This window comes from Pseudophryne corroboree, chromosome 1 (genome assembly GCF_028390025.1).
Source record: "Pseudophryne corroboree isolate aPseCor3 chromosome 1, aPseCor3.hap2, whole genome shotgun sequence".
Lineage (NCBI taxonomy): Eukaryota > Metazoa > Chordata > Amphibia > Anura > Myobatrachidae > Pseudophryne > Pseudophryne corroboree.
The window spans coordinates 446,161,136-446,187,399 of record NC_086444.1 but is presented as its reverse complement, the minus strand read 5'-3'; positions in this window follow the sequence as shown (position 1 = coordinate 446,187,399).

Below are 26,264 nucleotides of genomic sequence, written 5' to 3'. Positions count from 1 at the left end.
CAACCACGCGGACACAGCGGAGGCCGCGGCTGACGTAATCGCCACTCTGACACTCTGCATGCAGAAGCTCAGGGACGGCGGCGGAGGCCGCGGGAGACGCCATGCCAGATGTAATAAGGCGTTACTGTGACAGTGTCTCAGAGAGACAGGAGAGGATGCAGGAATGTGAACATTAGGATAACAGATGGGATCCGGTCCTGGAGCGCTGAGCCAGCCTTAGGAGGCATCTGATGGGTAAGAAATGGCGTCCAGATACCCGGATCGTGACACCTGTTTTCACACCACAAGACATATTTTTTCCAAATACGGTGGTAATGTTTAGATGTTATCCCTTTCCTGGCTTGGATCCTCTGGGGCTCAAATAGGGGCTTCTGTGTACTCAGATGCCCCCAGGTCTTAATGTGGACAAGGAAACTATTGGAGGCTGGGCAAGTGCAAGGAAATATGCTGGCGTAGACACCCACCTGGCACAGAGTGGGTTAAAGCTGGGCAGATGGCACACACTAGACTGCTTACGGTCATTAGGTCGACAAGACTTATATCGACATGGTCATTAGGTCGACATGAGTTTTTCAAATTTTTTGAACTTTTTCATACTTTACGATCCACGTGGACTACAATTGGGATGGTAACCTGTGCCATGCACAGCGGTAGCGGAGCGAGGCACCTTGCCCAAAGCATGGCGAGCAAACGCGGTGCACTAATTGGGGTTCCCCGTCACTTTACGAAGAAAACACCAAAAAAGTAAAAAACAACAACTCATGTCGACCTAATGACCATGTCGACCTAGTGCATGTCGACCTATAGTGGTCGATTTGACTGTCGACCTAAATCTTGTTGACCTAATGACCCATACCCCACTAGACAAGGCCTAGACTGAACTGGACTGGCAGGTACTGGCCAATAGGAGTATTACACACAGTGGGATCAGGACTGGATAAGGCACATATCAACTGGTACATAAGTGACAAGCAATGTTCAGAACCCACAGTAGTTGCTACTGGCAACAACTGTAGTGCATAACAATTGAATACCGAGAGGGAAAGTAGAACAGACATACCAGCAACACAGAATGCTTCATGCAAGTTGATGTTACTCCTGGCAACCACAGTAACATACACAAGGGAGCAGTACTATTGTTTGGAGATGATGATAGTAGCAGGAGTGCTAGGTACTCGGGAGGTGCTTACTGTTTAATATGTAATGGATAATACAAAGTACACCTACCAATAGCACATGGAACAGAGACACAAAGGGGGATATTCAGTTGTTTGAAAAGTCAGTTGGGTGTCTGGTTTTTCCTTTCTATTAGATAGAAGAAGAAAAAAAGACACCCAACTGACTTGTCAAACAATTGAATACCGCCAAAACAATGAACTGATTGCAGGAACAAACATTAGGGGTTCTGCAAAGCTGCAGCTGAGGAAGAAAGGTAGACCGTAAACTCACAAAGCTAGGCTCCCACACAGAGGGACAAGATACAGACAAAGGTACTGCCAGGCTGCAGCTGTGGAGGAATGGACAATAGACACCAACACAGAACTCTCCCAATAGGTGGATTGCCTATGGACTGGGTGAGAACATATAAAACACAACAAAACAATAATGTGATAGGCAGAAAGGGAACACAAAAGACAAGTACTGGCACCAGAACAAGATTTAGCAAACAGGACAGGTAACAATGTCCTGGGGTTGGACACAAAGCTATAAACCCGAATCTGTGGCTAAGGCTGAGTGGCAAGAGCTCATGCTGCAACAGAACCTCTGACCAGAAGGGAGTAATGGGCAGACTGGGAATATAACGAGAGCCCCAACCAGTGGCAAGGTTCAATGCAGCCAGACCCCCTTTAATTACTATCTCAGTACAACTGTACTACTGCACATCACCCAGGCTCCTGACACCTATAGATTTATCTGTCCAATATGTCTGGTCAGAAAAAAAAATCTGGTAATGGATGGGAGCAAATGACAATCAACCATTTGCTCCCAAATGCTGGAAAATGGTAAAAAATGATTGTTTGGATAAATTTGTTCATTAAACATATTTAACCAATTTGTCTGAATGATCATTTCTGTTTTCAAGCGCTTAGAAGCCAATGGTTGATTGTCATTTGCTTCCATACAGTACCAGATTTTTGTCCTCGACATATTGGGCAGATAAATCTGCCAGTGTGTACGCAACAAGAACTACATGCTGAAGTGAAGGTAACAAAGCACTCCCAAACAGGTGTGCTGTAACGCACACAGAAGCTAGTCTCCAGGTTGCTAGGAGATAGCCAGATCAGCAAGCAGGGATGAGCTGATGCTGAAACTCATATTTATTAACAGTTTCTTATATAGCGCAGAAAAATCTGTTGTGCTTTACAACTTTGTGAACAGTGGGGATTGATGTTACTGGTGAGAGGTTCAGCTGACATGGTAAATTTGTTCAGGCTTTCTCTTGCCTGGTTGGTATACCTTACAGTTAACTTCATTCACTTTCTCCCTGATCTCAAATGGACTGTTGAAGGAAATGACTGGGCCTAAATGGATGGAGAACCATCCTCTCTTCTCACATCCACTAATACTTGCCTACTCTCCTGGAATGGGCGGGAGGCTCCCGAAAATCGAGAGACCCTCCTGGAACCCCCCCCCCCCTCCCCTCCAGAAGAGCAGGCAAGTCTCCTGATGTTTAGATCCCCCCCTGCCCGGCTGCCCACTTAGTGAGTAAAGTGGGCGGTCCGGGCAGTCGATGACGCGATTCTTGCTGAATCACGTCATCATAGTCTCGGCCTCTGCTGTATAATGCCGGTAATCACGGCATTACAGTGCAGGGGGCATGGCTTAAGTGACATCGCGTGATAACCCCGCCCAAGCCCCACCCCCTATTCATGTCACAGCCCTGCCCCGATCCCTTGCTGAGCCGACCTGGTCTCTCCCAGAGAGAGCAGCCAGGATGTCGGCATGTTTGCATCCACCCCAGGCCAATTGTGCAGTTCTTACCAAAAGCTCTCGGCAGAACCAACACAATGGGGGTCATTCCGAGTTATTCGTTCGTTGACGATTTTCGCAACGGAGCGATTAAGGCGAAAATGCGCATGGTACGCAGTGCGCATGCGCTAAGTATTTTAGCACAAAACTTAGTAGATTTACTCACGTCCGAACGAAGAATTTTCATCGTTGAAGTGATCGTAGTGTGATTGATAGGAAGTGGATGTTTCTGGGCGGAAACTGACCGTTTACTGGGAGTGTGCGGAAAAACGCAGGCGTGCCAGGATAAAACGCGGGAGTGTCTGGAGAAACGGGGGAGTGGCTGGCCGAACGCAGGGCGTGTTTGTGATGTCAAACCAGGAACTAAATGGGCTGAGCTGATCGCAGTGTAGGAGTAAGTCTCGAGCTACTCAGAAACTGCTAAGAATTTTCTAATCGCAATTCTGCTAATCTTTCGTTCACAATTCTGCTATGCTAAGATACACTCCCAGAGGATGGCGGCCTAGCGTGTGCAATGCTGCTAAAATCTGCTAGCGAGCGAACAACTTGGAATGACCCCCAATATTCCTGGGGTTATCGATCTATCTAGCTGTTGCTTCATTCACTCGGTCCCTGGCTGCTACGGTGCCTTAACTGTAAGAAAAAGAGATTCTTTCTGCTGCGGGGTACACTGGGCTCCACAAGGATTGGACAATGGGGTGTAGAGTAGGATCTTGATCCGAGGCACCAACAGGCTCAAAGCTTTGACTGTTCCCAGAATGCACAGCGCCGCCTCCTCTATAACCCCGCCTCCCTGCACAGGAGCTCAGTTTTGTAAGTTGGTGCTGCAGTAAGCAGGCACTGAACAGAGGGGCTGCTCCAGGCAGCCCTAAGAAAAGCTTTTTATGAGGTAAAAAGTGGAGACTTCAAGGGCAGCAGCGGTGGTAAATGTCTTGTGACATTCACTGCTGCAGCTCCAGCTCTCCCCAGTGGGACTGTACACTCCCGAGCCCTGGTTGCTGGGTACCTACAGCGGAGGCTCCGGTTTTCTTCATGTTAGACACACACGGCTGGGGCTCTCCAGGATCGAGTGGCTGCGCTTCGGGAGTTGGTAAGTGGGTCCCGCTTGCGGGACCCGGTCTTTATCGCGATCCGGCGCGGTCAGTGGGAGGCGGGCCGCGCGCGCTGGCGGTGGATACTGTGGATACAGGCGATCCCACTAGATCACTAGGGCATGGGCGCAGGTCAGGTTTTCTCTCTAAACCAATTCTTATATCGCCCACAGTACCCGGTGGTTTTGCCAGCAGAGGGGATTAGGCTTAGACCTGAAGCCCTTCCCCCAGCCCCAGGGCGCCATTTCTAGCAAGTGTTCCCGCCCTGGAGCTGCATATCTGTCTTTTCCTCACTCCCTGTCAGTGTCTGCGGCGCCATTATCCCTCAGCTCACTGTTCCTGGGACTGCTTGGGCAAATCCTCCTGTGTAAAGGCGCCTGGTTGTCAGTGCTGTGACTTTACATGACACTTAAGTATTCTACCTGCCTATTTTAGTCAGTGTTAGTAAGAAAGAGTGCATTTAGTCAGGGTTTTCTAGTACAATTACCCTGTGATATACATCCAGTTCTTACTGTGTACTGTTATATCAATTGTTATATAGCTGTGTAAGCTAGTCCAGTGCAGTATTATTGTCAGTAATAACCTCTGCATTGTACAAACTGGGACTATCTGTGTGTGCATTTGATAGCTGAGTGGTGTCCATTTCGTGTCTTTCACTCAACCCGCTATACCTATATTCTATAACCTGAGGGGGCTTGGTGCGTCAGGTTTTATCTAATATAGGATTTACACAAAGATATACTCAGAGCCGGCCATAGGCATAGGCAAACTAGGCAATTGCCTAGGGCATTTGATATGCCTAGGGGCATCATCAGCTTCTGCTGATTAAAATGATATGCGACATGCCTATATTCTGTATGTAGTATTTCATATGCAGATACAGCCACAGTCTCACACAGTATATAGGCATGCTGCATATCAGTTTAATCAGCAGAAGCTGCTTGTGCATCCTAGCCACATAGCAATGCAAATAAGATGCATTTTCATTAAAAAAGTGCCCGACATTAGCATTGATGCAAGATTTGTGAGGACACATCTGTATCCAAGCAGAGGCAGAGGTCACAGTGTTAGTGGAAGTGTGAGTGCTGTGTGCATGTGAGTGGGTTGGTTGTGCAGTAGTGTTCAGAATATGTGTAAGGAACATTATGTGTGTCATGTAAAAATGCATTAATAATGTGCAACATATGTGTAAAGGGCCACTATGTGTGTCATTATGTGTATAAGGGCATTAATAATGTGCGGCATATGTGTAACAGGGTACTACTGTATGTGTGTCATTATGTGTATAGGGGCACTAATAATGTGCAGCAAATGTGTAGGGGGCGCTATGTGTGTCATTATGTGTATAAGGGCATTAATAATGTGCGGCATGTGTGTAAGGGACATTATGTGTAAAAGGGCATTAATAAAGGTTGTCATAATGTGTAAGGTGCATTATGTTTATAAGGACATTAATGTGTCTCATATGTGTAAGGGGCATTACTGTGTGGAATTGTGTATAAATGCATTACTAATGTGTGGCATTATGTGTATAAGGTGCTCTAGTATGTGGCGTTGCAAATAGAAAGGGCACTACTGTGTCGTCTAATGTGAATAAAGAGCAATAAGGTGTGGTGTAATGTGAATAAGTAGCAATTCAGTGTGATGTAATGTGAATAAGGGTCTCTACTGTGAGGAGTAACGTTTATAAGGTAAAGTGATACTACTGTGGGATGTAATATGAATTATGGACAGTATCGCAAGATAAAATGTGAATAAAGTTGCAGTACTGTGTGGCGTAATTGGAATTGGGGTTACTATTGTGTGGCCAGGTCCCTTCCCAGCAAGAAGATGCCCCTTTTTGGGCTGTGCGTCAAATGTGTGAACTGTTCCTATTTAAAATATAGGGGGTACAAGGACTGCTATGGGTGAGGGGTGATGGTGCTGGGAAAGAGGTGCAAGGTCAGAGACAGAACCAGCGGTGGTGCTAGGGGGCACCAGCCAAAATCTTGCCTAGGGCATCATATTGGTTAGGGCCGGCTCTGGATATACTGTATTACGTATTTTTCTCTGTGATTTAGTCACCATATCTCTCCTTTATCTCTGCTAGTGCTGACTACACTGCGCAGGGGGTTTGGGTTTAGAGATATAGTGCTGCTGATAATTGTACTGTGTTACCTCATCCTGCAAGTTATATCATGTCTGCTTCTGAGGGTAACGGTTCTGGGGCTGAACACACTGCTGGTGTTGCTGAAGCCACAGACCCATATGAGGAGAATATAGCAGCTGTGGGCTCTGGTTCTGGGGGCTCCTTGCCCCCCAGTGGGACTGTGGCAACGGAGGCACATACTGACCCACCGTGGGCCGCTTTTTCCACGCTTCTGCATACGCTAGTTCATAAACTAACACCCCCTATGGGACCCCCAATGCCGGTACAACCGTATGTTGTCCCTGCAGCTAACCCGCCGTGGGCGGACGATTTATCTGCTCAGTTAAGAAGTTGAACCAGTCCCTGACTACTAAAAAGTCTGACCATCGCTCGCCTAAGTCCAAGGGGTCCTCTAAGCGAGCGCTTGTCTCCTCACAATCCACTGCGGTCACTGACACCTTGTCTGATGAAGACGGCAAGTATACTGACCCCACAGGTTCTGACTCAGATACGGCTGATGGGAGGGTAGTTCACATGTGGATGTTCCTGATCTTTTGGAGGCTATTAAGTTAATTCTACAGATTACGGATGATCCCGAGCCATCCGTCCCTCCTAAGAAACCAGATAGATTCAAGCGTCAGAAGGTGGTTAAACAAGTTTTACCTCACTCTGACCACCTAGTGGATATACGTCAGGAACCCTGGGAAAACCCGGGTACGAAGTTTGTGCCTCACAAGAAGATGCTTGCTCGCTATCCCCTCGCGCCAGAGCTGTCTAAGAATTGGGAAACGCCTCTCCAGTCGACTCACATGTGGCCAGGATGGTGGTTTCCTCAGCTCTGCCTGTCACTACCGTCACGTTTCTAAAAGAGCCTACAGATAAGCGTGTGGAGGGTTGTCTGAAAGTGATTTACACCCTCACGGGTGCTGCGCAAAGGCCCACTATTGCAGCTACATGGGCTGCCGAGGTTATTGAAGCGTGGGCCTTGGAGTTAGATACTGAAATCTCCTCTGACCATGCTAGACAATGCTTGTCATATATTGTCACAGCTTCTCGCTATATTAAAGAGGCGGCTTCGGATGCCGGTATCCTAGCAGCCAAGGCCTCTACTACGTCAGTCCTGGCTCGCCGGATATTGTGGCTGAGATCCTGGTCTGTGGATCTGGACTCTAGAAAAACCCTGGAGGTACTCCCTTTCAAGGGAGATATTCTGTTTGGGGAGGACTTAAATAAGATAGTGGCTGACTTGGCTACTGCCAAAACTGCCTGTCTACCAAATACCGCTCCTTCTGTGTCGAAGGCTAAAGGTACATCCTTTCGCCCTTCAGGTAAAGCAAAAGGTCAGGCGTACCACAAGCAGGCCCGCACTTCCAAACCTGGTAAGCCGAAGCCCAAAAGAGCCTGGGCTGCCCGTCAGCCAGCTTCCAAGACTGATAAGCCTGCTGCATGACGGGGCGGCCTCCCCCTGGGGGATCCCAGGGTGGGGGGCCGGCTTCTAGGGTATACCCAGAAATGGTTGAAGACCACTTCAGATGCCTGGGTACGGGAAGTCGTCACTCGAGGTTACGCCATAGCCTTCAAAAACCGACCCCCTCATCGATTTTGCCAGACAGACGTCCCGTCGGACCAGACAAAGGCAACACTCTGCATTCGGTGGAACAGACCTTCCTGGATACAGGAGTTGTAGTACAGGTGCCTCTTGCTCAAAGGGGCCGGGGGTACTATTCTCTGCTGTTTCTAGTACGGAAACCGAATGGGTCCTCCCGGCCCATTCTCAACCTCAAGGCATTGATCAAGTTTTTGAAGGTTTCCAAGTTTCGTATGGAAACCCTTCGCTCTATAGTTCTGGCCCTGGAACCTGGGGACTACATGGTCTCCCTGGATATACAGGATGCTTACCTGCATATTCCTATAGCAGCGTCACATCAGCAATACCTGAGGTTCACTATTGGCAACCTTCATTACCAGTTTCGGGCGTTACCTTTTGGTTTAACAACGGCTCCGCGAGTTTTCACCAAAGTAATGGCGGTGATGACAGTGGTACTCCGCCGTCAAGGGGTCAGGATACTGCTGTACCTGGACGACTTGTTAATCCTGGCAAATTCCCCAGAACTTCTCCTGTGTCATCTGGATATGACGGTCCGGTTTCTACAAGCCCACGGGTGGCTCATCAACTGGAAGAAATCCTCCCTGGTCCCTGCTCAGAGCATGGTGCACCTGGGAGCGCTATTGGACTCTCACAACCAGCGGTTGTTCTCGTCTCAGGAGAAAGTCCTGAAGCTTCAGGACAGGATTCGTTGCTTCCTTTCTCGTCCGCAAGTGTCGATACATTCGGCGATGCAGGTGCTGGGCCTCATGGTCTAAGCATTCGACATGGTGGAGTATGCTCAATTCCATTCTCGCCCCCTCCAGAGGCTAATTCTAGCCAAGTGGGACGGCCTGCCTCACCGGATCAGGTCTCACATGATCTCATTGACTCCGGAGGTCCGTCTGTCGCTACTTTGGTGGCTCCGGGACCAACAGTTGTGCAGGGGCTGTCCCTTCTGGATATCCAACTGGGTCCTGTTGACGCCAGATGCCAGTCTAAGAGGTTGGGGCGCGGTGCTGGAGCAACACTCCCTTCAGGGTCGGTGGACCAAGGAGGAATCTCTCCTCTCGATCAACATTCTGGAATTGCGGGCGGTCTTCAATGCGTTGAACCTGGCCCAGCATTTAATTCAGAACCGTCCTGTTCAAATACAGTCGGACAACGCCACCACAGTGGCTTACATAAATCATCAAGGCGGCACTCAAAGCAGTTTGGCAATGAAGGAAGTCTCACGGATTCTACGTTGTGCGGAACGCCATATACCGGCCATATCGGCAATATTCATTGCGGGAGTCCTGAATTGGGAAGCGGACTTTCTCAGTCATCAGGACGTGCATGCTGGCGAGTGAAGCCTCCATCCAGAAGTGTTTCAACATCTAGTGGAAAAGTGGGGTCTTCCAGATGTAGATCTGATGGCGTCTCGACACAATCACAAGGTTCCGGTCTTCGGAGCAAGGACAAGGATCCTCAAGCAGCATTCGTGGATGCACTGGCGGTGCCGTGGAGGTTTCGGCTGCCGTACGTGTTCCCTCCGGTGTCACTCCTGCACAGGGTAATTCGGAAGTTCATGCAAGAAAAAGGAAATCTGCTTCTCATAGCTCCGGCGTGGCCCAGACGGCACTGGTTCTCAGACCTGCAAGGCCTATCGTCAGAGCGTCCACTTCTGCTTCCACAACGCCCAGACCTCCTCATTCAGGGCCCCTGTGTCTACCAGGACCTAGCCCGGCTGTCTTTGACGGCGTGGCTCTTGAAGCTTCCGTCTTGAGGGCTAAGGGTTTTTCTGAAGAGGTCATTAAAACTATGTTGCGGGCCCGGAAACCGGCTTCTGCTCGGATTTACTATAGGGTCTGGCATTCCTACTTTGGTGCGCATCTAATAATTATGACGCTTCCAAGTTTAGTACAGCCAAACTTTTGGTTTTTCTGCAGCAGGGCCTAGATTTAGGCCTGCGTCTGGCCTCCCTCAAGGTTTATATTTCGGCCTTGTCGGTGTGGTTTCAGAGAAAAATTGCGACTTTACCTGATGTTCATACTTTTACTCAGGGTGTGTTGCGTATCCAACCTCCCTATGTCCTGCCTGCAGCTCCTTGGGACTTGTCGGTGGTTTTGGAGGCGTTGCAGTAGCCTCCGTTTGAACCCCTGGGTTCAGCTGACCTTAAGTGGCTTTCCCTTAAGGTGGTGTTCTTGCTGGCTATTGCCTCTGCTAGAAGAGTGTCGGATCTGGGTGCCTTGTCTTGTAGTTCCCCATATCTGATTTTTCACCGTGACCGGGCGGTTCTTAGGACTCATCCCGGATATTTACCTAAGGTGGTTTCTTCGTTCCACCTGTTATGAGCCACGGCTGTGGCTCATTCCTGTTTTGCATTTTGGTTCTGTATTTTATGTTATACTTCTGTTTATGTTCCCCGTGGGTATCATGGGGTGCTCGGAGCTCACCCTTAAGGAGGGGATACTGTTATGAACCACAGGTAGTGGTTCATTTCTATTTTATGTTTATTAAGTTGTCTTGCATGCCAGGATTTCCTGTTGCTCTGTTTTAGTATGCTCTTGTCTGCTGCCGCTGGTTAGTCTGTGTAATTGCAGCTTGTTCCATGTGTTCAGCCTCACCTGGCTGCTAATTGCATCTTGTCAGCTGGAATCATGCAATAGGCCAGCTGCTCTGGATTATTAATTAGGCCTCTCTGTTATATGCTGGCTGATTGCAGTTCACAGACGCTGGTGATATTTCTGGGTTTTCAGTCTGCTTGAGTTCTGAGCTTGGTTCCTGCTAGTTCCTGAGCTTCCTGTTTGCCTGTGTCTGCTGCAGAGAGTTCCTAGTCCCGGTCTTTTCGGTTGTTCCTGTCCTCAGAGATCCTGTACTCGGAAGTTACCATATGTTCCTGGAGTCTGACCGAGCACCTTTAACATCTGGTGGTGTTCGTGAGTCGCGGCGCAGCCGTGTGTTGCGGCTTGTCCGCTTCTGTTTATTATTTTGTTTAATTGTGTTCTGGAGCTTTGCGGAGGATTCCGCTTCCACAGATCCACTCTGGTGTCCGGCGGAGCCGGATAGGAGTGTCGGATCAGTGGATCCTTGGTTGTCCTTTTTTCCTGGCGGCTAGTCCGCACATACCTTTTGATTTAGTTAGTTAGCTTGTAACCCCTGGCCTGGTTGCTTAGTCAGAGGGCCCCTTGTTATCACCCTGTCTCGGACTTCCCCTTGTCTCCCATTAAGACCTGCGGGGGCATCGGGGTTGGGCAGACATAATCCGCCCTTCGAACGCGGCTGCCATGGGCTCAAGCAACCATAGTCTCGCAGGGGATTTCTGATAACACGGGCGAGACAACGGAGTTAGGGCGCCAGGGGTTACTAGGCTATCCAGCTCCCACAACCAGCTTATTTTCCTGTACTCAGATCCCTGCCATAAGATCTCCTCCGGTCTGGAGTACAGGAATCATAACATTATCACCAGCCATACCACAAAAAAGAAATAAAACTTTTTTTCTTTTTTGGCCCAGTCCAGTGTCTAGTCTAGAATCCAGTCCTGTCTAGAATTCAGTGTGCAGATTCCAGTCCGGTGTTTAGAATCCAGTCCGGTGTTTAGAATCCAGTCCGGTGTTTAGAATCCAGTCCGGTGTTAAAAAAAAAAAAAAAAAAGGCTTGATTTGTTTAGCAAAATTTAGTCTTGTCTTGTCTTGTCTTGCCTTGTCTTGCCTTGTCTTAAATCCTCCTATGTCTACTATGCAAGCCCTGCAGGCATCTCTCGAAGCCCTGAACTCTGTATTCAGTGCTTTGAGACCAGAGCGACTACAAGTTTGGCAGCAATCCCTAAAGCAACTGCAAAACCTTCTGACTAAAATCTTGCTCATTTTGCCAGAAGTCGTTGAGAGTACATCTATCTCTAAAGAGACTCTTGTTCACAGTATGGTGACAAGAGAATCCTCTGGTTTAATTGAAGAAAAAAGGTTTAAAAGTTTTCTGCGGCCCAGGCTCTCAGAAGAGGAGCGTCTGCGTCGCAGAAACTTAAACTTATGCCTATATTGTGGGGGTTTAGGCCATTATCTGCAGACCTGTGAGTTGCGCAAGCCAAAGTGTGGTGACGAGTCTTGCCCTCTGGCCAAGTTGAGTCATGATACAAGACCTACTCCTGTCTCTACTGTGGCAGAGGTACTTGTCACACAACCCACACAAAAAAGCTCTCTGTTCTATAATTGGGGTCCTTGGGCAAGGGAGCCCCATTATAGATTCAGGAATCAAAAGAGAATGTTTCTCTCCTCTCTTGAGGTTCCTGTGGAAGCGGAGTTGCAAGTCCCTGGAGGGGTGCCCGATGCCCAGGTTCCTGGAGGGGTGCCCGATGCCCAGGGTCCTGGAGGGGTGCCCGATGCCCAGGGTCCTGGAGGGGTGCCCGATGCCCAGGGTCCTGGAGGGGTGCCCGATGCCCAGGGTCCTGGAGTGGTGCCCGATGCCCAGGGTCCTGGAGCGGTGCCCGATGCCCAGGGTCCTGGAGCGGTGCCCGATGCCCAGAGTGCTGGAGCGGTGCCCGATGCCCAGAGTGCTGGAGCGGTGCCCGATGCCCAGAGTGCTGGAGCGGTACCCGATGCCCAGAGTGCTGGAGCGGTACCCGATGCCCTAGCTTATAGAGGGACATCAAATATTATAGTTCAGGTGTCCATACCGGAAGGGGTCTCAGAAGCTGTTACCCCAGGTAGGGATTTGAAAAGCGCAATCCCAGAAAGGGTATCTAAAACCATAGTTCTTGAAGGGAACTCGAGAAGCAAAACCCCAGAAGGGATCTTTGAAGTAATATCCCCAAGTGGGGTCTCGAGAGACGCAGCCCCTAAGAAGGGTCTAGAAGTCGCTTCCCCAGGAAAGAACTTAAGAAGCATAGCATTAGTGGAGGATCTGAACGTTATGGCTTCAGCAAAAGTCCCGGAAGTCATAGTCCCGGGAGAACTTTCGATAATTATCGACTCAGAGAGGGAGGCCGATGGCCCGATCCCAGTCAGGGAGGCCAACGGTCCGGTCCCAGTAAAAGAATCCGAGGTGCTGACCCCAGCGGGGTTCCCGGAGGCCACTGCCCCAGCGGGGTTCCCGGAGGCCACTGCCCCAGCGGGGTTCCCGGAGGTCACTGCCCCAGCGGGGTTCCCGGAGGTCACTGCCCCAGCGGGGTTCCCGGAGGCCACTGCCCCAGCGGGGTTCCCGGAGGCCACTGCCCCAGGTGGGGTTCAGAGAGTCACTGCCCCGGGTGGGGTTCAGAAAGTCACTGCCCCGGGTGGGGTTCAGAAAGTCACTGCCCCGGGTGGGGTTCAGAAAGTCACTGCCCCGGGTGGGGTTCAGAAAGTCACTGCCCCGGGTGGAGTTCAGAAAGTCACTGCCCCGTGTGGGGTTCAGAAAGTCACTGCCCCGTGTGGGGTTCAGAAAGTCACTGCCCCGGGTGGGGTTCAGAGAGTCACTGCCCTGGGTGGGGTTCAGAGAGTCTCAGCCTCAAGTAAGGTCAATAGTGACCAGGTACTAGCAAAGCACTTCAGTCAGTCAGATGGGAAGGAAACAGATCCTGACTCTGATATCTCAACATCCATAATCTTTGATGGGGACTTAGCCCAATTTCTGGCGCTTTACAAACACTATTACATTATTATGTTGTCTAGACCATTTCTGGGCATCACTCCAGAGAACCTTGTGCTCTCTTATTTATTCTTTTAAAGGAGAGCCTTTTGAGTGGGTGACCAGCCTAATGAAAGCTGAAGATCCCATTCTTCAGGATCCCCCAGCATTCAGTGATGCAATTGTTAAAAGATATGGTTCCAAAGAAATTGGTTCAGGTTCCTCTAAGTCACCCGTCTTGTCTTCTGAGATTCCACCAAATACTGTAAACTCGGCACAAGAGTCCCAGCCCGTTGTTTTGACTGCAGGATGTGCTTTTCTGACTTCTTCTTCTAATAATAGTACTTTGCCAGAAAGTTCAGCTCCCAAGGGTAAGAAACCTGTCTCTGATTTGAACGCAGCCTTGTTGGGTGGTACCATCAGTTCAGACAATGTTTGGGGAATTACCTTGGTCAGACCTAAAGAGCTTTGTAAAAAGAAGAAGAAGAAAAATAAATAATTTTTGACTCTTGCCTTGATAAAAAAAAAAAAAAAAAAAGATTTTTTTTTCCTTATCTTGTGTCCAGTGGCCACCGTCAGGGGGAGGGCACTGTTACAAGCTGTGGTTGCAGCTTGTTTCTGTTTTCGTGTCTGTTTGACCAATGTGTCAGGTTTTTTTTTTTGTATCCCTTGTTCTGGATAGTCTGAATTTTGGGGTCTTTTGACCCCTCCTCAAGAGGGGGGGTAATGTTATGAGCCACGGCTGTGGCTCATTCCTGTTTTGCATTTTGGTTCTGTATTTTATGTTATACTTCTGTTTATGTTCCCCGTGGGTATCATGGGGTGCTCGGAGCTCACCCTTAAGGAGGGGATACTGTTATGAACCACAGGTAGTGGTTCATTTCTATTTTATGTTTATTAAGTTGTCTTGCATGCCAGGATTTCCTGTTGCTCTGTTTTAGTATGCTCTTGTCTGCTGCCGCTGGTTAGTCTGTGTAATTGCAGCTTGTTCCATGTGTTCAGCCTCACCTGGCTGCTAATTGCATCTTGTCAGCTGGAATCATGCAATAGGCCAGCTGCTCTGGATTATTAATTAGGCCTCTCTGTTATATGCTGGCTGATTGCAGTTCACAGACGCTGGTGATATTTCTGGGTTTTCAGTCTGCTTGAGTTCTGAGCTTGGTTCCTGAGCTTCCTGTTTGCCTGTGTCTGCTGCAGAGAGTTCCTAGTCCCGGTCTTTTCGGTTGTTCCTGTCCTCAGAGATCCTGTACTCGGAAGTTACCATCTGTTCCTGGAGTCTGACCGAGCACCTTTAACATCTGGTGGTGTTCGTGAGTCGCGGCGCAGCCGTGTGTTGCGGCTTGTCCGCTTCTGTTTATTATTTTGTTTAATTGTGTTCTGGAGCTTTGCGGAGGATTCCGCTTCCACAGATCCACTCTGGTGTCCGGCGGAGCCGGATAGGAGTGTCGGATCAGTGGATCCTTGGTTGTCCTTTTTTCCTGGCGGCTAGTCCGCACATACCTTTTGATTTAGTTAGTTAGCTTGTAACCCCTGGCCTGGTTGCTTAGTCAGAGGGCCCCTTGTTATCACCCTGTCTCGGACTTCCCCTTGTCTCCCATTAAGACCTGCGGGGGCATCGGGGTTGGGCAGACATAATCCGCCCTTCGAACGCGGCTGCCATGGGCTCAAGCAACCATAGTCTCGCAGGGGATTTCTGATAACACGGGCGAGACAACGGAGTTAGGGCGCCAGGGGTTACTAGGCTATCCAGCTCCCACAACCAGCTTATTTTCCTGTACTCAGATCCCTGCCATAAGATCTCCTCCGGTCTGGAGTACAGGAATCATAACACCACCTTAATCAGGAGTTGTGGTTCCGGCCTTTGTCTCTCCTGATTTGTCTCCCAAAGAGCGGTCTTTGGATGTGGTACGGGCTCTCCGTATCTACGTGAAGAGAACTGCTTCTATTCGAATATCTGATTCTCTCTTTGTTTTGTTTGGATTTCACAAACGTGGCTGGTCTGCTCACAAGCAGACCCTGGCCAGATGGATTAGAATGGTGATTGCACATGCTTATGTGAAGGCTGGTCTGTCAGCTCCTGCTCACATTATGGCCCATTCTACTCGGTCTGTTGGTACTTCTTGGGCGGCCCAATGTGGTGCGACCCTTGAACAATTGTGCAAGGCGGCTATGTGGTCCTCCGTGAACACGTTCATAAGGTTCTATGCCTTCGATACTGCCGCTTCCCAGGATGCTTCCTTTGGACGCCGGGTTCTTGTGCCCGCTACAGTGCGTCCCCTCCCATAAGGAACTGCTTTAGGACATCCCCATTGTCCAATCCTTGTGGAGCCCAGTGTATCCCGCAGCAGAAAACGAGATTTATGGTAAGAACTTACCTTTGCTAAATCTCTTTCTGCGAGGTACACTGGGCTCCACAAGGCGCCCACCCTGACACACTTAGCTTCTTTGGGTTGGTATGCCATTAGCCGCTGACACTTCTCTTGTCGTGAGAGTGTGGTATATGTGGCTACTAACCGTTGTCGTCTCTTTTCCTGCTACTGCATTGGGCTGGTTAACTAAAAACTGAGCTCCTGTGCAGGGAGGCGGGGTTATAGAGGAGGCGGCGCTGTGCATTCTGGGAACAGTCAAAGCTTTGAGCCTGTTGGTGCCTCGGATCAAGATCCTACTCTACACCCCATTGTCCAATCCTTGTGGAGCCCAGTGTACCTCGCAGAAAGAGATTTAACAAAGGTATGTTATTATCATAAATCTCGTTTTCAAAACAAAAAATCCTCATTGCTTCTAAAAACATTTGCACACTAGTGTATGCTTGTGATGAAGCCATAATGTCTTACATTATTATTATTATCAGGATTCTATAGATGCTGCGGTCAGGGGTGTTTGGGCACCATCTAGTGGTGGAAAGGTCTTTGCTGGAGCTCTGCATGTTTTGCTGTCTCTATCTCATCTATCTGATATGTATCTACAGTATGTGTCTCAAATATATCTATCTTAGGGCAGAGTAGATGAGCTAAGTGGTTCTTATCTGCCGTCAAATTCTATATTTTCTAGTTGAGCGTCCAGATTGACACAGTTGTTAATTTTTTGCACCATAGTAGAGCCCTAGTTTTTTTTGTAAATCATAGTAGTGCCCTAGTTCACATTATGTCACATTGTAGGGCTGCCAGCACACATTATGCAACACAGTACCCCGAATTCACATTATGACATACAGTGCCTCCAGTTCATATTATGCCTCATTACAGTGCCCCCAGGTCATATGAGGCCAAACTATAGTGCCTACACTCAGGGACTTAAAGATAGAGCCATGCTAATCGTGGCTCTGTCTGTGCCTCGGCAGACCACTGGGAGCGTATGGGGCACGCGTGCGTTGTAGATGCGCACACGCCCCACTCAAAGTGAATGGGAGAGTCTGTACACTTGGTGGTGTGTCGAGGCGCCGCTCGCCCTCCGCCTGCGATGTAACCACGCTCAATGAGCATAGCTCCATCAGTATCTAGAGGGGAGGAGGCCTTGTATGCAGGCTCCATCTGGGCCCCCTCCTCTTTAGCCGGCAGCGCTGTAGCTCACTAGGGCCACTTGAGCTCTGTCCCAAAATCTAGTAAAATGGTGCAGCAGTCATTTTCCCAGTGATTTCCCTACTGTGAATTGCCGGGAAAATGGCTGCCGCACCATTTTCCGAGTGAGTTCTGCCATTCTGAAAAAAATGGGTGCAGGACCCCGGGGGCCTGTGTGCACTGCACACACTGCACCCATTATAAATACACCAGTCATATTGTGGCACATTACAGTAACCAACTTCATATTATGTAACAGTACAGTGCTCTTCTGTTCATTTTATACCACATTACAATGAGCAGGTCCAATGGGAGGCAGTCAATTTACCGGCTGGGGGGGGATGCTGGCACCTAGTGAATTACTGGCGGTTGCAATCCTGACCGCCGGCTGGAATCCCCACTTGGGTGGTGTTCCACACCACCATATGAGGGGGACTATAACCCTGTGGTGATCTTAGGTCACCACCAGGCCCGAAGCGTGGTGAGTGCAGCGAGCCCGCGAGGGGACATGCTGCGCTCGCCACCAGTATCACGGCTGTCAGGATCCCGGTGTCGGCCTTCTGACCGTTGGGATCCCAAAACCCGGGATATCATACTGATCCCAGTCCAAGGGCATAACTAGATATATTGTAAGCCCCAAGGCAAAAGTTTGTAAGCGTCCCTATGTGCCACCGAGTGGGGAATGTATATAACACATGTATCTTTGACAGGGAAGATGGGCCCCTCTCAGCTGCACTCCCTGCACCTATGGTTGCTACACCCTTACTCATCACCTTCCCCATCCCATTCATTACTGCAAAAAGAGCTACACTTCCACAGTCGTTGGAACCCTGGGTGCCTGTATGGGAGTGTGTCCCTGGCTGTAGTACTAGGACATACTTATCTTAGTGGAAAATACTTATCTTAGTTGTATGTATGTATGTAAACGCCAGAAGCATTACTGGTAAAAAGGGTGAACTAGAAATACTTGCAGCAAGCAAACAGTATGATATTATAGGCATTACTGAAACTTGGTGGGATGAATCTCATGATTGGACAGTCAATCTAGAGGGCTATACACTGTTTAGGAGAGACAGACTAAATAAAAAGGGTGGAGGGGTGTGTCTTTACGTAAAGCCGTTTTTAAAACCTGATATACGGGAAGATATTCAGGAGGAGACTGTAGACACTGTCGAGACATTATGGGTAGAAATTACATGCGGGGAAAAAGGAATAAAAAAGTTAGTATTGGGTGTATGCTATAGGCCGCCTGGTGTCAACGTATCTGATGAGGAATTGTTACTAAAGCAAACTGAAAGAGCAGCAGGAGTAGGAGACAGTAGTGATGGGAGATTTTAACTATCCAGAGATAAACTGGAAAAACGATTCATGTGATACTGCTAGGGGTAATATGTTTTTAAACACACTTAATGATAACTACTTAGTTCAACTAATTGAGGAACCAACTAGGTACAATGCAATCTTAGACCTGGTATTAACAAACAATGGGGATTTGGTATCAGGTATTATAGTAGGGGAACCCATAGGAAACAGCGACCACAATATGGTCACATTCAATATCAGTTTCCATAAACAGCCCTATACTGGCTCAACTAGGACTCTAAACTTTAGCAAAGCAAATTTTGAAAAGATGAGGGTATTTTTCAGGGATATTGAATGGGAAGGTTTGTTTTTAGGAAAAAATACTACAGAGAAATGGGAGGTACTAAAATTCCTGCTAGCTAAAAATACACTCAAATTTATTCCTACGAGCAGCAAAAAAAGGAATAAAAATCATAAACCGATGTGGCTTAACAAAAAGATTAAGGAATTTATGGGCAAGAAAAGGCGAGCATTTAAAAAATACAAATCTGACGGGGAAGCAGAGTCATTTCAGCACTATAAGGAATGTAACTAAATATGCAAAAAGGAAATAAGAGCGGCTAAAGTAGAAACTGAAAAACTAGTAGCAAAGGAAAGCAAAGCGAATCCCAAAAAAATCTTTAAATACATTAATAGCAAGAGATTAAATAAGGAGAGTGTAGGCCCTTTAAAAGACAAGTTGGGAGTCTTAAGCAAAAATGATAGTGACATAGCGGACACACTAAATGAGGTTTTTTTCAACAGTATTTACTAGAGAGGACCCAATTCAGGGACTAACATATAATCTCAATAATGAGAATATCCCACTGATAGTAGAGATGAGCGCCTGAAATTTTTCGGGTTTTGTGTTTTGGTTTTGGGTTCGGTTCCGTGGCCGTGTTTTGGGTTCGAACGCGTTTTGGCAAAACCTCACCGAATTTTTTTTGTCGGATTCGGGTGTTTTTTTCAAAAAACACTAAAAAACAGCTTAAATCATAGAATTTGGGGGTCATTTTGATCCCAAAGTATTATTAACCTCAAAAACCATAATTTACACTCATTTTCAGTCTATTCTGAATACCTCACACCTCACAATATTATTTTTAGTCCTAAAATTTGCACCGAGGTCGCTGTGTGAGTAAGATAAGCGACCCTAGTGGCCGACACAAACACCGGGCCCATCTAGGAGTGGCACTGCAGTGTCACGCAGGATGTCCCTTCCAAAAAACCCTCCCCAAACAGCACATGACGCAAAGAAAAAAAGAGGCGCAATGAGGTAGCTGTGTGAGTAAGATTAGCGACCCTAGTGGCCGACACAAACACCGGGCCCATCTAGGAGTGGCACTGCAGTGTCACGCAGGATGGCCCTTCCAAAAAACCCTCCCCAAACAGCACATGACGCAAAGAAAAAAAGAGGCGCAATGAGGTAGCTGTGTGAGTAAGATTAGCGACCCTAGTGGCCGACACAAACACCGGGCCCATCTAGGAGTGGCACTGCAGTGTCACGCAGGATGTCCCTTCCAAAAAACCCTCCCCAAACAGCACATGACGCAAAGAAAAAAAGAGGCGCAATGAGGTAGCTGTGTGAGTAAGATTAGCGACCCTAGTGGCCGACACAAACACCGGGCCCATCTAGGAGTGGCACTGCAGTGTCACGCAGGATGTCCCTTCCAAAAAACCCTCCCCAAACAGCACATGACGCAAAGAAAAAAAGAGGCGCAATGAGGTAGCTGTGTGAGTAAGATTAGCGACCCTAGTGGCCGACACAAACACCGGGCCCATCTAGGAGTGGCACTGCAGTGTCACGCAGGATGTCCCTTCCAAAAAACCCTCCCCAAACAGCACATGACGCAAAGAAAAAAAGAGGCGCAATGAGGTAGCTGTGTGAGTAAGATTAGCGACCCTAGTGGCCGACACAAACACCGGGCCCATTTAGGAGTGGCACTGCAGTGTCACGCAGGATGTCCCTTCCAAAAAACCCTCCCCAATCAGCACATGATGCAAAGAAAAAGAAAAGAAAAAAGAGGTGCAAGATGGAATTGTCCTTGGGCCCTCCCACCCACCCTTATGTTGTATAAACAAAACAGGACATGCACACTTTAACCAACCCATCATTTCAGTGACAGGGTCTGCCACACGACTGTGACTGATATGACGGGTTGGTTTGGACCCCCCCCAAAAAAGAAGCAATTAATCTCTCCTTGCACAAACTGGCTCTACAGAGGCAAGATGTCCACCTCATCATCACCCTCCGATATATCACCGTGTACATCCCCCTCCTCACAGATTATCAATTCGTCCCCACTGGAATCCACCATCTCAGCTCCCTGTGTACTTTGTGGAGGCATACAATGGTGGTATACAATTATGGACGGACTGCCTGCCGAGTGCAGACACAGAGGTAGCCACAGCCGTGAACTACCGTACTGTACTGTGTCTGCTGCTAATATAGACTGGTTGATAAAGAGATGTCGTAGTAGTATGTATGTATAAAGAAGAAAAAAAACCACGGTTAGGTGGTATACAATTATGGACGGACTGCCTGCCGAGTGCAGACACAGAGGTAGCCACAGCCGTGAACTACCGTACTGTGTCTGCTGCGACTGGATGATAAATGATATAAAAAATATATATATATCACTACTGCAGCCGGACAGGTATATATTATATATTATATAATGACGGACCTGCTGGACACTGTCTGTCAGCAGAATGAGTTTTATTTTTATAGAATAAAAAAAAACAACAACACACAAGTGAAGTCACACGACGAGTGTTAAACTTTTTCAGGCAATCACAATATAAGTATACTACTAACTATACTGGTGGTCAGTGTGGTCAGGTCACTGGTCAGTCACACTGGCAGTGGCACTCCTGCAGCAAAAGTGTGCACTGTTTAATTTTAATATAATATTATGTACTCCTGGCTCCTGCTATAACCTATAACTGGCACTGCAGTGCTCCCCAGTCTCCCCCACAATTATAAGCTGTGTGAGCTGAGCAGTCAGACAGATATATAATATATATAGATGATGCAGCACACTGGGCTGAGCCTGAGCAGTGCACACAGATATGGTATGTGACTGAGTCACTGTGTGCATCGCTTTTTTCAGGCAGAGAACGGATATATTAAATAAACTGCACTGTCTGGTGGTCACTCACTATATAATATTATGTACTCCTGGCTCCTGCTATAACCTATAACTGGCACTGCAGTGCTCCCCAGTCTCCCCCACAATTATAAGCTGTGTGAGCTGAGCAGTCAGACAGATATATAATATATATAGATGATGCAGCACACTGGGCTGAGCCTGAGCAGTGCACACAGATATGGTATGTGACTGAGTCACTGTGTGTATCGCTTTTTTCAGGCAGAGAACGGATATATTAAATAAACTGCACTGTCTGGTGGTCACTCACTAGTAAACTCTCTGCACTCTCTACACTTCTACAGTACTCCTCCTAGTCCTAAGCTCCAGTAAATCTCTCTCTCTTATAATCTAAATGGAGAGGACGCCAGCCACGTCCTCTCCCTATCAATCTCAATGCACGTGTGAAAATGGCGGCGACGCGCGGCTCCTTATATAGAATCCGAGTCTCGCGAGAATCCGACAGCGTCATGATGACGTTCGGGCGCGCTCGGGTTAACCGAGCAAGGCGGGAGGATCAGAGTCTGCTCGGACCCGTGAAAAAAACCATGAAGTTCGGGCGGGTTCGGATTCAGAGAAACCGAACCCGCTCATCTCTAACTGATAGGTACTTATTTAAGCGAGGAAGTAGTCTGTGACCGATTAAAACATTTAAAGATTAATAAGTCACCAGGTCCCGATGGTATTCACCCAAGGGTTCTAATGGAGCTTCATTCTGAACTTGCAAAACCGCTATTTTTGATCTTTAAGGATTCAGTAATATCAGGTATGGTTCCCAAAGACTGGCGTATTTCGGAAGTAGTGCCTATATTCAAAAAGGGAAGTAAAGCTGAACCAGGTAATTATAGACCAGTTAGTCTTACATCTATAGTGGGGAAAGTATTGGAAGGTATTCTAAAAGATAGTATTCAGAAGTTCCTTGAAGTCAATAAGGTCATTAAAAGGAATCAACATGGGTTTATGAAGGACAGATCCTGTCAAACCAACTTACTTGGCTTTTATGAAACAGTAAGCGCAAACCTAGCTCAGGGTTAAGAGGTGGATGTAATCTTTTTAGATTTTGCCAAAGCGTTCGATACTGTACCACACATGAGACTTATCTACAAGCTACAAGAATCAGAGCTAGGAAGCACAATATGCACTTGGATCAAAAACTAGTTAGATAATAGGGAGCAGCGCATTGTGGTTAATGGATCTTGGACTGAAGTGCTAAGTGGTGGGCCGCAAGGCTCAGTATTAGGACCGCTATTGTTCAATATTTTCATTAACGACCTAACAGAAGGTCTAGAGAGCATGGTGTCAATTTTTGCAGGTGATACCAAATTGTGTAAAGTTATAAATGCGGAGGGGGATGCTGAGTCGCTTCAGAATGACTTAGTTAAATTAGAAGCTTGGGCAGCGAAATGGAGAATGCACTTCAATATCGACAAGTGTAAGGTAATGCACTGTGGTAACAAGAACAAAAATAACACCTACCTACTAAATGGGGTAAAATTAGGGGATTCTGTACTGGAAAAGGACTTAGGTGTCCTCATAGATAGCAAACTAAACAATAGTACCCAAAGTAGGACTGCAGTAAAGAAGGCTAATAAGATATTAGCATGCATAAAATGGGGAATTGATGCTAGGGACGAGAGTATTATACTCCCGTTATATAAATCACTTGTAAGGCCAGACCTTGAATACTGTGTACAATTCTGGGCACCTTACTACAAAAAGGATATCTTGGAGCTAGAAAAGGTTCAAAGGCGGGCGACCAAACTAATTAAGGGTATGGAGACGCTGGAATACGAGGAAAGGCTTGCTAGACTAGGCATGTTTAAACTGGAAAAGAGGAGATTAAGAGGGGACATGATCAACATTTACAAATATATAAGGGGACAATATACAGATCTTGCGCAGGACCTATTTTTGGTTAGATCAACACAGAGAACTCGTGGACACTCGCTCAGGTTAGAGGAGAGGAGATTCCACACAATACGGCGTAAAGGCTTTTTTTACGGTAAGGACGATACGTGTTTGGAATTCCCTGCCTGAGGGAGTTGTAATGGCCAAATCAGTCAACACCTTTAAGAATGGGTTAGATAAATTCCTAATGGATAAGGATATCCAGGGTTACGGGGCATAGTCACGCACAATGGTTATTATAAAAAAGAGAGGTTAATCGGAATGGCAGTCAGCAACTTCAGTCAAAATTTTATACAAAATAATCATGCATAGGAGACCACAAATAGGTTGAACCCGATGGACAATTGTCTTTTTTCAACCTTAGATACTATGTTACTATGTTACTATGTTACTATGACATACGGTGTGCTTGGGTATGCAGGATACCAGGAAAAAGTTTCATTTGTTTACACAGTACTATAATCCACAGCTAAGGATGTGTATCCAATATAAGGTTTAGTTTGGATTGTTTGGAAACACTTTTATCATTGTTATCTACAGTATACTTTGCACAGTTTTTTGCATGCACTATTCCCTCAGTAGCACTTTGTTTTATGGCAGGCATGCAGGGATATTCCTCCATGCTAGCTCTCTCTGCTGTAGCAGTAGGAGTCATTGTATTCTCTATATTATGTCACATGATAAACTATGCACATTCATTTCACTCTTCCTACTATCAGACTCCTGTTAGACATTCCAGTCAGTGAGCAGCAGGGGGAGCCAAAACACTGTTCTGTACTATTATCATTGCTCCCCTTAGTGGGCCAGGGAGAAACTACAGGCAAGATTTTCTCATGTATTGCATTCCTTGATCATGCTTATATGACACTAGTTAAAGCATTCTTGTTGGAGGGAGCTTCTGAAGTCACACAGAGCTTATGTAACGGTATGATAATGCTCTTTTTTTTACAGATTAGCCCATGCGTGTCTTACTAGCATGTATGGGTTGTTGGGTCGACAGTCATTAGGTCAACCACTATAGGTTGACATGCATTAGGTCGACAGGGTCACTAGGTTTTCCCCTTACTAGCAACGTGCATGTCTGCAAATGTTTGTATATCTACATATGATTGACTCTGCAGATGGGCAAACAAAAACTTGTTTTTGTGTTTGTTTACACACACAGCAAAAAAAAAAAAAAACTAAGTTCATTTCACTAACAACTCATTGGTAGGCCCTGTGTGTCCATTACTATCTGAGATCTGCTCCTTTTATAGGGGACTACATTTAGGGCATATATATTTGAGATTGCCATTCTATTTGTAACCAGAGGAAAATATCTAATTTAAGCATCATTATATCATTTGAAAGCATAAAACATATGGTTCTGTATTACTATAGTCTTGGAATCAGCTCTAGTGCAGGAATCTTTTCCTGAAAATATGAGGATGGTACAATAAATAAAGTAGCAAGACCTCTCATTCAGGGCCGTAACTACGTGTGTGCCAAGTGGGCTTGGCACACAGCGCAGTTGCCCTGAGGGCGCACGGCCAGCGGCATGTAATGAGTCAAATTGACTCATTACATGCCGCCTCTGCTGTGTGCGCCGTGCGCCGCGCTGTGGAGGGAGAAGAGGACCAGCGCCGGGCAGCGGAGAGGGAGGGGGAGCAGGGAGCCGCAGCAGCGCTATGTCATTGGTAGTAAGCGCCGCTGCAGCATCCCCCTCTCCTTCTGTATTGGCTGCCCGGCGCTGCTGTGGATGCTGGGATGCGGTTCCTCCATCCCAGCATCCACAGCAGCGCCGGGCAGCCAATACGGAAGGAGAGGGGGATGCTGCAGCGGCGCTTACTACCAATGACCAGGGCCGTAACTACGTGTGTGCCAAGTGGGCTTGGCACACAGCGCAGTTGCCCTGAGGGCGCACGGCCAGCGGCATGTAATGAGTCAAATTGACTCATTACATGCCGCCTCTGCTGTGTGCGCCGCGCTGGAGGGAGAAGAGACCAGCGCCGGGCAGCGGACAAGGAGGGAGGGGGAGCAGGGATCCGCAGCAGCGCTATTTCATTGGTAGTAAGCGATGCTGCAGCATCCCCCTCTCCTTCTGTATTGGCTGCCCGGCGCTGCTATGGATGCTGGGATGCGGTTCCTTCATCCCAGCATCCACAGCAGCGCCAGGCAGCCAATACGGAAGGAGAGGGGGATGCTGCAGCGGCGCTTACTACCAATCAAATAGCGCTGCTGCGGCTCCCTGCTCCCCCTCCCTCCTCCTCCTTCTCACCTCACTGCCTGCACCGAGAGGGAGATGCCAGCACGAGGAGCCTGTCAGCGGGGAGAAGGTAAGTATATCCCTCTCTCTCTCTCTCTCTCAGGGGGACACCGTCTGCCGCAATGTGTAAAAAGAGGTCCTGGCTGCCGCAATGTGTAAAAAGGGGTCCTGGCTGCCGCAATGTGTAAAAAGGGGTCCTGGCTGCCGCAATGTGTAAAGAGGGGGCCTGGCTGCCGCAATGTGTAAAGAGGGGGACTGGCTGCCGCAATGTGTAAAAAGGGGGACTGGCTGCCGCAATGTGTGAAAAGGGGGCCTGGCTGCCGCAATGTGTAAAAAGGGGGACTGGCTGCCGCAATGTGTAAAAAGGGGGCCTGGCTGCCGCAATGTGTGAAAAGGGGGACTGGCTGCCGCAATGTGTAAAGAGGGGGCCTGGCTGCCGCAATGTGTAAAAAGGAGGACTGGCTGCCGCAATGTGTAAAAAGGGGGCCTGGCTGCCGCAATGTGTAAAAAGGGGGCCTGGCTGCCGCAATGTGTAAAAAGGGGGACTGGCTGCCGCAATGTGTAAAAAGGGGGACTGGCTGCCGCAATGTGTAAAAAGGGAGACTGTCTGCTGTAATGTGTAAAAAGGTGGACGCTGTCTGCTGTAATGTATAAAAGGGGCTCTACCTGGTGTAGTGGTGCTACTGTGCAGCGTAATTTGAATAATG